Genomic DNA, 12197 nt, shown 5'->3' on the forward strand with positions numbered 1-12197 from the left:
CTCCGAGCCCAGAATAGGACAGAAAATTATTTGCCAGATGTATAGTTCAAAAGTCAGGGCTGCAGTATTATAGCCTGAAGAATTCTCAACACCAGGGGATCGCCCAAAGAATGTTTTACCATATGTTTTTGCTCAACACCCACAGTGCTCATGGCAGGCAGCGGCTCTGTTGGACTACTGGCTGCCAACGGAAACATGGAAAGGAGAAATGATTTGTGAGCCAATGGGATGGTCCTTACTGGGATCATCTGATCAAAAATCAGGATGTTTAATACAGTAAATCCTCTACTTCTGGAAGCCTGATGTTATCAAATTACCTGACATTAATGCTATACTTCTCTAGTTAAAATGTATGGGGAAAGTGGCCTCATATGACAATTCCATTTTGAGAAGCAAAGGAAACCTTTCTATATCAATAGTATTTATTGAGCATTTACTATGTGCAGAGCACTGTACACAGCACTTCCTACAGATATAAATGTGTCTTCCAACTCTGTTATATTGCACTCTCCCAAGCATTTAGTACTGTGCTCTGCCCACAGTAAGCACTCAAAAAATACAATTAATTGAAGTGACTTGCTTCTTGTGTTCATTTCAACCCCCACTTCAGTATTGCTTGAACTCCTTCAGCTCTCACTCTGGGAAAAAGCAGCAGCAAAGCAAATTAAGTTAGGGACAGCTCTAAAAACACCTGTTTCACTATTCCTTTATGTTATTCTCCAGCATCACAATTCTTCCTCTATTTTCAAACTGATTAGGTAGCTATAAGATATAATGCCCTTCTTTTGTCCCCTCCATCCTTTCTAAGCAAGGACATATTCCACTGTGAAAAAGGTTGAATTGTATTATTCCTTCAGTTCAATTTGCTGATGTGCCCTTAGTACACAGTCTGCCCATGGACTATTCCACATTTAAATTAGGAAATGCAGAGTTGATCTAGTGCTCCTACTGTTTCCACTATTAGAAGGACAATTTTCCATTCCAAATGGATTGCTGGTTCAACGAAAAAAAAAACAAACATGCTACGCCTTTCAAACAAAATGGAACTTCCCCAAAATGTGCCTCTTCATCCTTGAACCAAAATGAATCTTAGAAAATTTATTCTGAAAATGGAAACAGAAACTGCCTTGGCACACTAGCAACCCATACAAGGAGAGTTTATGGGTGGGGAGGGGCATTCATTTACTTTCGAGATATAGAAAACAAGATCAGTGGTGACACCTTTTAGATGCTAGTTATTGAGTTGCGGAGAACACAGTTCCCTTTTCCAAAGATTCAAATATGTGTTTCATATCCATCGTATACCCCCAAGTGCTTAGTTTAGTCTCAGCAGAGCTAATGGATTTCTCCTTTTTGGTAGATTCTTATAGAAATCCTTTGGAGTATAGTACAATGAAGCATTGTTCATTCTGGGGATCTACTTTAGCCCTGTCCACCCTACATTCAACAGAAAGAGGGAAAACAGATTTATAAAATAATATAGATCCTCTTTCAGAGGATAAGCATATAATGAAGTGAGGGGGAAAAAAAACAAAAAACAAACCCAAAGTGCCTTCCTATATGTATTGTTCTACTAAGAAAACGGCAAACTGAGCGACAAATCCCAGGCTTCCTTAGACTCTCATTGGATTTCTCGAGCTGCCTAGATTGAATTTCCTTTCATGTACAGTGTCAGAGCAGCCGAAGACTGAACTTATTTCCAGTTGGGACAACAAAACCCGGGGGTTAGGTTAAGTCCCTAGAGATCAAGAAAAAAGCTACACATTAGGCTTCAAGACTGTAAGGTCTCTGGAGCCTTCTACCTTCATGGAATCTCTCAAGCACTCAGTAATAGTGGTGGTAGAAGTTGTAGTAGTAACATTTACTATTGAACACCCACTTGCTGTGGTGCACTGTATCAGGCATATAGATAACACAGTTCATATATACTAAGTGCAAACTTGGGAAATGCCAAATAACTTGTACATTCTCTGCCCACAAGGAGCTTATACTCTAACAGGGAAGATAAACATAAAAATTGAGAGAGTGTACAAGACCTAAGGAGGGTGCAAATAAGTTCCCAAGTGCTAAGGTGACAGAAAGAATATGACTCCGGTATTTGGAAATTAATAGGGGAGAACTTTTTGGGAGAAAGTGGCATATCAGAAGGGATCTGAATTTGGAGAGACTTGTGGTATGTCTGATGTGGGGAGAAAGGGAGTTCCAAGTCAAGGGAACAAAATGAACAGGGTATCAAGGCTGGAGAATCAAGAGTGATGTTCAGCTAGAAGGGTTGTCTGGGGTGGAGCAGAGGCAGTGACTTGGGGAGAAGTGGGAGAAGAGAGCAGATAGGGAAGGTGGGGCCAGATGGTGGAGGCTTTGAACCTTACTGTGGGGAGCTTTTGTTTGATGCAATGAAAGACTGGGAACGACTGGTGTGTTTTGGGGAAAGGAGAGATGAGGGTCGAGTCTAAACATTTTTGGTTAGGTTTGAAGTTAAGAAATGAAATGCAACCTAAAATATGAAGATTCCATAAAGCCTGAATTTTGCTTGAACTTCTCTTATTATTTCCAGGTCTTGTCCCATTTGCACTCCAGATGTTGGCCATATGCACAAGCATTTCAGGCCAATGACCTCTCTAAGGGGATATCTGGACATTTGGAGTTTAGTCAGCCTAAATACAAGGCATTTTTCTTAAAAATGAAATTACTAAATGCAATTATTGCTGGTTTTATAAGGCCTGCGATGTCTCATGTCATAACTTCCTCCTCATTTTCTTCCCAATTTCTTAATGCTGCTGTTTCCCATCAAATGGTTGGAAAATGGTCCAGGTCCAAGTTGACCGTTAACTACACAGTAGTAGTGATTATTAAGTTCAATAAATGTTCCCATCTCTGATAACATTTGGATTAAACCTAAAGAAGAAAATACATAAAAGTATTCAGGAATAAGCACTGCAGTGAATATTGAGAGGTTAGTTCCTGTAACTTTCCAACTCTTTCTCTCTCTTCAGTGATATATAACTTTTAGGAAATTTACTATATATCTCTGAGGTGGAATTTTCCAAAGTGAGGGTGGTCTGGGAGAAACGGAATATTTAAGCTAGAGTACATCAGCCATTTTGAAGTCACAAGAGAGTGAAAAAAATACAACTTTTTGCCACTTTAGCTTATCTTTACACATATATTCCCCTGATATACAAATGGCCAAAAGTCCCAGTTTTTCCTGTACACATTAGCACAACTTAAGGAAGAAATGAGTCAATACAAGTTGGTTAATAAGTTTTTTATGTTTATTTCTTTTTTATGGTATTTATTAAGCGCTTACTATGTGCCAGGCACTGTACTCATCCCTGGGGTAGATAGAAAGTTGGACACAGTCCATGTCCCACATGGCTCACAGTCTTCATTTCCATTTTACAGATAAAGTAACTGAGACACTAAGAAGTTAAGTAACATACCCAGTGTCACAAAGCAGATAAGTAGCAGATTCGGGATTAGATGTTTCAGTAATTCTTTTCACCTATAACAAAATGGCTTTAAATGAGCTAATAGAAACCTAGCTGGATAGATTTAGGTTTCAGGTCTCAGTCGCCTGTGCATTTAAGCTGACCATAGCTATTTCAATTAATCAGTGGTATTTATTGAGCACCAGCTGTGTTCAGAGCACTGTACTAAGCACTTGGGAATGGAAAATACAACAGAATTGGTAGACATAATCTCTGCCCACAAGGAGTTTACAGTCTATTGGATGGAGTCAGTCTAGTGGACAGGCCCTCATCTCATCTCTTTCCATTTTTTATTCTTTAAAAAAGGGAATCCTAAATCACCATTGAGAAAATTTATATGGACAAATTGAACCACACCAAAGCAAAGCAATATCAATTTGCTTTAACTGCTTCAACCAATATCTGCCTAATCTCTGCACTCTCCTGCACTCTCACTGGACTAACATCACCTAGGAAACGAGTACCAGTATGCAGAAAGCATCCAGATTAGAGTGTGCAGTTGTTCAGTAATATGCCCTTTTGTCTCTTCTAAATTATTTCATGTCCATATTCAAATATGAATAAGCACCCAACTTATTTTGATAGTTCCTGAATATTTGAGAGCTGTCTATTGTCCTGGCCTTAAAGTTCTTTCCCTCAACAAATACTGAAATGATAGCCCCACCACCACTTCATTCATATTGTGTTTATTGAATGCTTACTGTGTGCAGAGCACTGTGCTAAGCGCTTGGGAAGTAAATCAGCAACATATAGAGTTGGTCCCTACCCAACAACGGGCTCACCACTCCCTCCCCCCGAGTTTGCAGGAATAAGGCATTTTCTCTGACCTTATCTGTAATATGCAGTCTAAATTGAATTGCACATCTCCACTAACTGGAATCTATGAGTATTTTCCTTAGCTTTTCTGTAATTTTGTGAAGCCAAGTACATAATCCATACAATATTTGCCAATTCAAGTAGTCACAGTTCAGAGAGCTTTCTGGAAACTAGAGAAGCAGCTACTGGATAGAGCACAGGTCTGAGATTCAGAATGACCTGGGTTCTAGTCTCGGTTCTGCCACTTCTGTCCTATAAAATGCTCTGTAAAATGAGGATTAAGACTGTGAGCCCCATGTGAGACATGGACTGTGTCCAACCCAATTAGCTTGTATCTACCCTAGTGCTTAGTACAGTGCCTGCCTGGCACATAGTATGAGTTTAACAAATGCAATTAAAAAGCAAAACAAAATACTACGTACTAGTTGGCTGATGCCCACTATAGTCTAGAAAAATGATGGTATTTCTTAAGCACTTATGATGTGACAATTACTATGAAAAGCACTGGGGAAGAGATAAGACATTCAGATCAGACAGAGTCCCTGGCCCACACAGGGTCAGGGAGAGGGAGAGCAGAGATTTTGTCCCTATGAGGAAATAGACACAGAGAAGTTTAGAAACTGCCCAAGGTCCCACAGCAAGCAACTGGTGGAGTTGGCTAGGACCCGAGATTTCTAACTGCTTTTTTGTGCTATAGGGCAGTAGGGATGCTCACAAGGGATGCCCTTGTATTCTAAGTCATAGGGAGGGTCCAGGAATAAGAAGTGTGGAAAAATGTGTGTGGAGGATTTTTTATTTCCTAAAGAAAACACTCACATTTGTTATATGGACACTTTGGGAGCAAGTAATCTGGGCACAGGACCAAAGAGGAAAAAAACAAAGTTAAATAGACAAGTCTAAAAACAGTCATACAAATAGCCATCAAGGCAGTGGAAATATCTCCAATTTAATGCATTTCCCAACCATGCCATTTCTCCTCTATGCTTAGTTTTCTCTAAAATGCAGCATTTATGTACCCAAAAAACGAGCTTTCTTTGGTCACAGGAATTAACCATTCTACACCCTATATCTCTGCTGTCATAATGAGGGAAGGAGGCTAGGGCAGAGAGGAGACATCTCTTAGAGCCCCCCGGTATAGCACTGGCCTCTTCTGAGCAACTCTTTATGGGCCTACAATAGAGAAGGGATGGGCAGGGTCCCAACTGTCAGTCTTATCAGCCACCTCTGTGCATACATGCTTGAAAATGCTCACTGTCCTTGAGTGTTAATAATTCTACAAATGGGGTCGTGATCTATGGGCTGAGATGGGCAGTAGTGCAGGTTTTCATTACAACCCTGCCAGGGAAATAGAAAACCATCCGACAGTAACTCAAGTCTGTTTGGACACAGTGTGACATGATGTTGGGAGAAACAAGTGGGGGTGTGTGTACAACTTTGGACACTGCTACAGTGCGCTTGCCTTTAAAGGCTTTTGCAAGAAAGTAACCCTTGTATTCTAAGATACCTAGTGTGAGCCTGTGTGTATGCACACACACACTCTTCATATTTACTTCTTCAGACCAAAATCATTCAATCAGTGGAATGTATTGAGCACTTACTCTGTAACAGAGCATTGTATAAAAGACTAGACTTCGTTGCACAGGTTTGCAATGAGTACTAATCTGTGATGGGGGAGCCAAAATGAGGGAGTTTTCAGGGCAAAGTTTGAAAGTGAATGGGAGATCATGGAAAAATAAAATCACTGATCTTGGAGGGAGAAAGGGAATAAAATTATAATAAAAATGTTGATAGACATATGCTATAATGAGGTGATTGTAAAGTAGCTTATCTAATAATAAAGAAAATATTTCTTTAGTTAATGAGTCTTTTGCTTGCAAGGCATCATAAAAAGCTCTAATAGATTTTTTTCTGGCTCCATCTTGAGCAAGGACTGCTGGACCACTGACTTCTGTAGGTAAAGTTAGTCATTGCCCTTATGACCGACCTGAACATTGTCTGATCCAGAGAGTTTGACAGCCAGTTGCAGGCTTTCACAGACTCTGCAGGGATCACGAATAGCAACAAATAGCTAGGGTGGTGTCAGGTTTCACCTTCCATTTGAAAGTGCTCAGTGCTTGTTGCGTTTTTATTACGGGTTATTAAACTCAGATAGAACAATTTTTTTCTCAACTTACGCTCAGCTGCAGTCAACTCTTACTCCTAGGAAAACAACTGAAGCCCTGGGCTTCTCCATTTCGGTCACAACCACAGTTAAGAAAAACAGAACTTTTCAGTCTCATTTATCTCAACTGTCCTGTTCTGGCGGGGTTCAGGGGGTGGGGGTGTTAGTCTCTGTGTGTTCTTGGTGAGCTTACTGCTTTGCTTGCACGTGCATGCTTTGCAATTGAATTTACCGTTCCCGGGAAATTGAGCTCTACTTCTAGAATCAGCATATTTCAGTTCATGCAACATGCAATGGTAAGGCTTAAGGGGAGGTCATATGCCGCCTACAGATACACATAATCACCTCTTTTAGGTTCATTTTCATATTTTTTTGTCTCTACAACTGACCTTTAAAATGGCTTTGGCAGTTTCTTTAGAAGGTGTGTGTTTTATAATAATAATTATGACATTTGTTAAACGCCTACTATGTGCCAAGCAGTGTTCTAAGCGCTGCGGTTTTCTTGACCTGGGTTCCTTCACACATGTTTGGATAGATTATTTTCTTTGAGATTATATTTGTTTTCCTTGCAGAACTCTGTATTTCTCCAATAGTTTTTTAAAATCCCTGATTAAAGTGATTTTGTTGCGAGCAAGGAAGTGCTAGTTCAATAATAATAATAATGATGGTATTTGTTAAGTGCTTTCTATTTGTCAAGCACTGTTCTAAGTGATGGGGTAGATAAAAGCTAATCAGGTTGGACACAGTCCATGTCCCACTTGGGGCTCACAGTATTAATCCCCATTTTACACTGGGATAACTGAGGCCCTGTGAAGTCAAGTGACTTACCCAAAGTCATACGGCAGACAAGTGATGGAGCCGGGACTAGAATTCAGGTCCTTCTGGCTCCCCAGACCCGTGCTCTATCCACTCGGCTTTTGTTGGTATTAGGGTTGGTATGTTAAATACAGTTGTACACTATGGGAGTTTGTGGTGCAAAACCCCATCCCAGAAGACACAGGTCAGCCCTGGTGGTGATGCCAGTGGAAGCAATTTCAACAAAGGTACTGCTAATAAAAGGATTTCCTTCATCAGTACCATGGCCCTTACCGCCAGAGTTTACGGGTTTCTCTTGCCAACCCAATGAAAAAAGGCATCCTAAATGGATCTCACCTTAAGTCATGAGAATTAGCCCTAATGGAAATTTGGATCACATTATGAAAATAGCAATATATCAATATTCTAAATACTAACATCGGTTAATTCATTCTATAATATTATTCTTCTCTTTTCTGGTTCCCAGTTGCTTCCCAAAGGAGCAGATGACATGGATATGATAGTAGGGCTGTAATTTAAACATGGGAAATTAAAAATGCTTCTTGGACAGCTTGTCTATTCACTAAAGTGTGATTATTTGTGAAGTGTAAACAATTTAAAGACAGAAATTCCATTTATAAATTGCCTCAAAATTTCAGCCTCAAGGAGAGACAAGTAGCTTAAAAATAAAAACACAAGCATTTGAATCATGCAGTGTCCACATGATTTGCTTCAACCAAATTAAACTAGGAGAAAACAGCATCTAACAGTGGTTTAAATATTTGTAGGTTGATTTTAAATAAGTTAATCCAAAGTACCTTATTTTCTGAGTGACTTTCTCATGAATACATTTGACACTAACTTTACTATAATCTCACCAATCATCTCTGATAAGCGCTAATATTTTCCTGGTGTGGATGTTCAGAATATTTTCACTAACCTGTTTTCAAGTTTAATCACATACCATTTAAAGAAAAAGAAAGGGATGACTGAAAAAACAACAATTCTCCTTAGAAATCCATTTTTCTTGCTAGCAAAATATCCCAAGTTAAAGCACCTTTGCATTGTTTTCCAGTAGATTTCAATATTTTAATGAACTTTTACTTTTGAAAACTAACTTCATTCTTACTCTCAGATTACATTTATTTCAGTTTGGTTGGATGACCACATGTTGAGTTTCAAAATTAATCAAAAGTGCATTAAAATCAGCACTATTCAACCTGCTCTAATATTTTCATCAGTAAATAATCTTCACATGTGGTTTCAAGCATTAGTCATTTTCTTAAATTATTCCAAAATGTTCTAACTCACTATGTTCCATCTCTCTTTAACATCAAGTCATACACCCATCTTCCAGCCTCTGTTTTGGGCCCTTGAGGTGGGGGCCTTCTAGAATTTTCTTTCTTCAGCTCCCCCCCCCCCCCATTATTTAATGTAAATAAACCAACATATTTGGATTAATTTTCCTGAGACTAACAAGAAGGAATCACTTTAGCTCATTGGGAAAATATTAATTTTGAGGACTTTTAGGCTCTCACTAGTTGCTTAGACTGTGTTACACAGTGGGATAGATACAATATAATCAGATCAGACACAGCCCCTATCTCCAGAATAAGAGAAGAAATACATAACAAACAGATATTTTACCCCCCCCATTTTGCAGATGAAGAAACAAGGTACAGAGAAGGTAAGTATTGTCCCCAAATCACACAGAGCAGCCAAGATGGAGAACCAGGTCTACAACTCAGGGCTTTTTTCTTTCCACTAGACCACACTGTCAGGGTCCCCGTTTAAAAGGAGAAGCTTTGGAAAGATCAGGATGCTAAGAGGAAGAAGTAGAAGCAATGTCAGGCAGTGAGGGTAAAAGTAATGCAGCAAAGAGTAATCTTTAAATGCATATGATGCAGAACTTTCAATCACGCACGGTCCGATGAACCTTGCCCAAATAAACCGAAACAAGCTCACTGCCAAAACAATCAGTTATATGTTACATATATGAAGTTATACACACATAGACTTGTGTGTTCCAAGTGACACATAGTATTGCAAGGCTCACCCTTGATTATGATTTCACCTTTCCAAAAAGGTATCATCCCTGCTTAATTAAAAAATAACTGAGGGCAGAAATGGTGTCTACTAACTGTATTATACTCTCCCGAGTGCTCAGAACAGTACTTTGCACAAAGTAAGCACTCATTAAAGACCACTGATTGATTCAATGAGAAACCATCTTTCCTAGGGGCAGACCCACAGCCCAGGCTGCAGCAGCCTGTGTGGATGGAACGACCGAGAAGTCTAGAAACCCACTTCTTCCCTTCTCTTACAGTGGAGAAATTAATTAAAGAAAAGAGCAAACACGGAGTTCCTAAATGTTCAAAAGAAGAGTTCCTTCATTAAGAAAGAATAACTAAATTTGAGGGTGGAGCCCAAGAAGCCGGGTAGCATACGTACCTTCCCCAAATAATGATGCCATTATACTGTTTTCTTTGTAGATAATCCAGTCTCCTGTTCCACACATTCATTGCTCTCATTACAAACCCTTTCCTACACTTTAGATTTTGTTTTGTGTTCTCCTTTTCCTCCCTCTCCACCCCTTCATTTTTTCTCCTGCCATATCAGGCTCTCCCCAGGCTTCTTTGTTTCTACCAATAATCTAGACTCCCTGCCAATTCTATTTTTAGAACACTAAAGTACAATATTCCCTTCCTTCTCCTCTTCCCAAAAGCCCCTAAAATCCCCCAAATCATCCCAGCCCCAACAGCTGGGCATTCAGACTCTTTTCTCATGTCAGTTTGTGCCTACAGGAATTTTCTTTAAGGCAGGAACCATGCCCTCTATTTAATAGTAGTAATGGTATTCAATAAATGCTATGTGCACAGTATTGCTTATTTATATTCATGTCTGTCTCCCCTTCTAGACTATAAGCTCTCTCTGGGCAGGGAACATGTCTACCAACTCTCCTAAGCACTCAGTAAAGTGCTCTGCACACAGTAAGTGCTCAAAAATACAACTGATTGATTGATGGCACAGCACTACCCTAAAAGCTGGGAGGGAATATACAGCTGGGAGTTAGTCCACGTTTCTTGGGGAGGAGAGAGTAACAGGGACACACAATCTAAGAACCTCCAAATGCCAACGCACTTAAAGCACTGAAAAAACATCTAAACTAAGAAAAGAGCCTCTTACCTTCTTAGAAATCCCAGTTGTTTAAGAGAGTCTGGAGCACATTCAATGGCCCTGTGCTTCCAAGCCTCATCCTGCTTGATGGAATATTAGCTGCACCTGCTTCACTGCAACACCTGAACTCAATGAACTCAATTTTCCCTGGCATAGAAATTACCACAGATGAGCAGAGGGTTTGTTAAGTAGGTGAACTGAAAGTTCCAGGCCTGCACACCTCACACCCTAGCACTGACGAGCACAGCTGAGGCATCCATTATGTCAGTGTTCAAATACCTAAAGATTTCACCTGATCCTTTTGTGGTTTAAAGTCTGCCGTCAGCTGCTTGACAAAATGAACACTCTTAAATGGCATCTCTTAAACAGAACACAGTCAAGGAAGATGTTGCCTGGATCATGGAGGAAAGCGGAGAAGGAACAAAAATGGGGGTTCTTCTCTGCTCTCCCTCAAACTCGAAGGGGAGAACTGGCTGCAGAACTAGACGTTGCTGCTGTACACACCTGAATGAGGCTGCCTGTGTCTCTGTACGATAAACTCGAATACAAAAAGTAATGGTCAGGTAGAGAAATGGTTAATGCCTGGCACATAGTAAGCGCTTACCAAATACCATAATTATTATTTTCAGAATGCTTAAGTGTTTGAACAAATAAGACAATACCTCTATAAAATCCATGTAATTTCTGGATAGGCTGAAATGATGATGAATATAATTAAAGAAATATTATGATATTGTGTGTGGCCAAATAGAAAGACCATGGGCCTAGAAATCAGAGGACCTGAATTCTAATCCTGCCTCTTGCTATGTGACCTTGGACAAGTCACTTAAATTCTCTGTGCCTCAGTTTATTCATCAATAAAATGGGGATTTAAGCCTATTCTGTCCCTCCTGCTTAGACTGTGAACTTGTGAGGCCTGCCCACAGGGATTGTGTCTAACCTGATTCTTAGATTGTGAACCCCATGAGGGACAGGGACCATCTCTAATTCTCACTTCCCAGCACTTAGTATAGTGGTCTACACACACAGTAAGTGCTACTACACTGATAATCTACTCTCTACTCCAGCACTCAGTATACTGCTTGGCACACAGTAAGTGCTTAACAAAAATTATTTCCATATTTTTAATAATAGAAAATAGTTTAATGCTTCAAAGGGTTGGATCATGCAAAGATACAGTGCTCTGTCTCTATAGAGTGTTCTCTTCTACAGAGTAGGAATTTCAAAGACATTTTCTCAACACCTGGGGCTTATTACTGGCAGAACATATTCCCTCAGACATGAAGGCAAACTATTGAAATATAAACATAATTGCTAATCATAATATATATGGGTCAGGATTTTCCCTTTTCGCTTAGAATGACCTCAGGCCAGAAGAAGGCTGGATCGACTGAGAATCCTGTAGGGCTGAAGGAGGATAAGAATCGGGGTGAGAGGGAACTTACCCTCAGTGTGATGGGCAGGCCTCCCCTGAGGTGGAGAAAAATTGTGCTGCCCTTCCTGGTCTGTTGTATTATGCGGTGTCCATTACAATGGACACATAATGACAACATATGAGAGTCCACCTGAACCCCGAAAACTACAATATCTCTCCAGGGATATTGACCCCCAGCTCCTCTTCCTACCAAGCCACAGTGATCCATGTTTCTGTCAACATGGATGTCCCTTCTAACTCAGGCGGAGGGAAATTGGGCACTTCTATGTGTTGCCTAATGGAAAGAACCTCTGACTGGGCATAAGGGGTCTTGGATTCCAATATC

The 12197-nt window shown here is 40.1% G+C and overlaps 1 protein-coding gene across 1 annotated transcript in view; it reads right to left on the reverse strand.

Moving 5' to 3' along the window:
- FBXL7 (F-box and leucine rich repeat protein 7) overlaps window positions 1–10517 on the reverse strand; it is a 299021-nt gene extending 288504 nt beyond the window's left edge. Inside the window, exon 1 of the mRNA XM_038770432.1 lies at window positions 10447–10517. The gene's annotated coding sequence lies outside the window, so the exon portion shown is untranslated. The remainder of the gene's footprint in view (window positions 1–10446) is intronic.
- Window positions 10518–12197: the final 1680 nt, after the last annotated feature.

This window comes from Tachyglossus aculeatus, chromosome X3, assembly GCF_015852505.1.
Source record: "Tachyglossus aculeatus isolate mTacAcu1 chromosome X3, mTacAcu1.pri, whole genome shotgun sequence".
In the NCBI taxonomy this organism is placed as follows: Eukaryota; Metazoa; Chordata; class Mammalia; order Monotremata; family Tachyglossidae; genus Tachyglossus; species Tachyglossus aculeatus.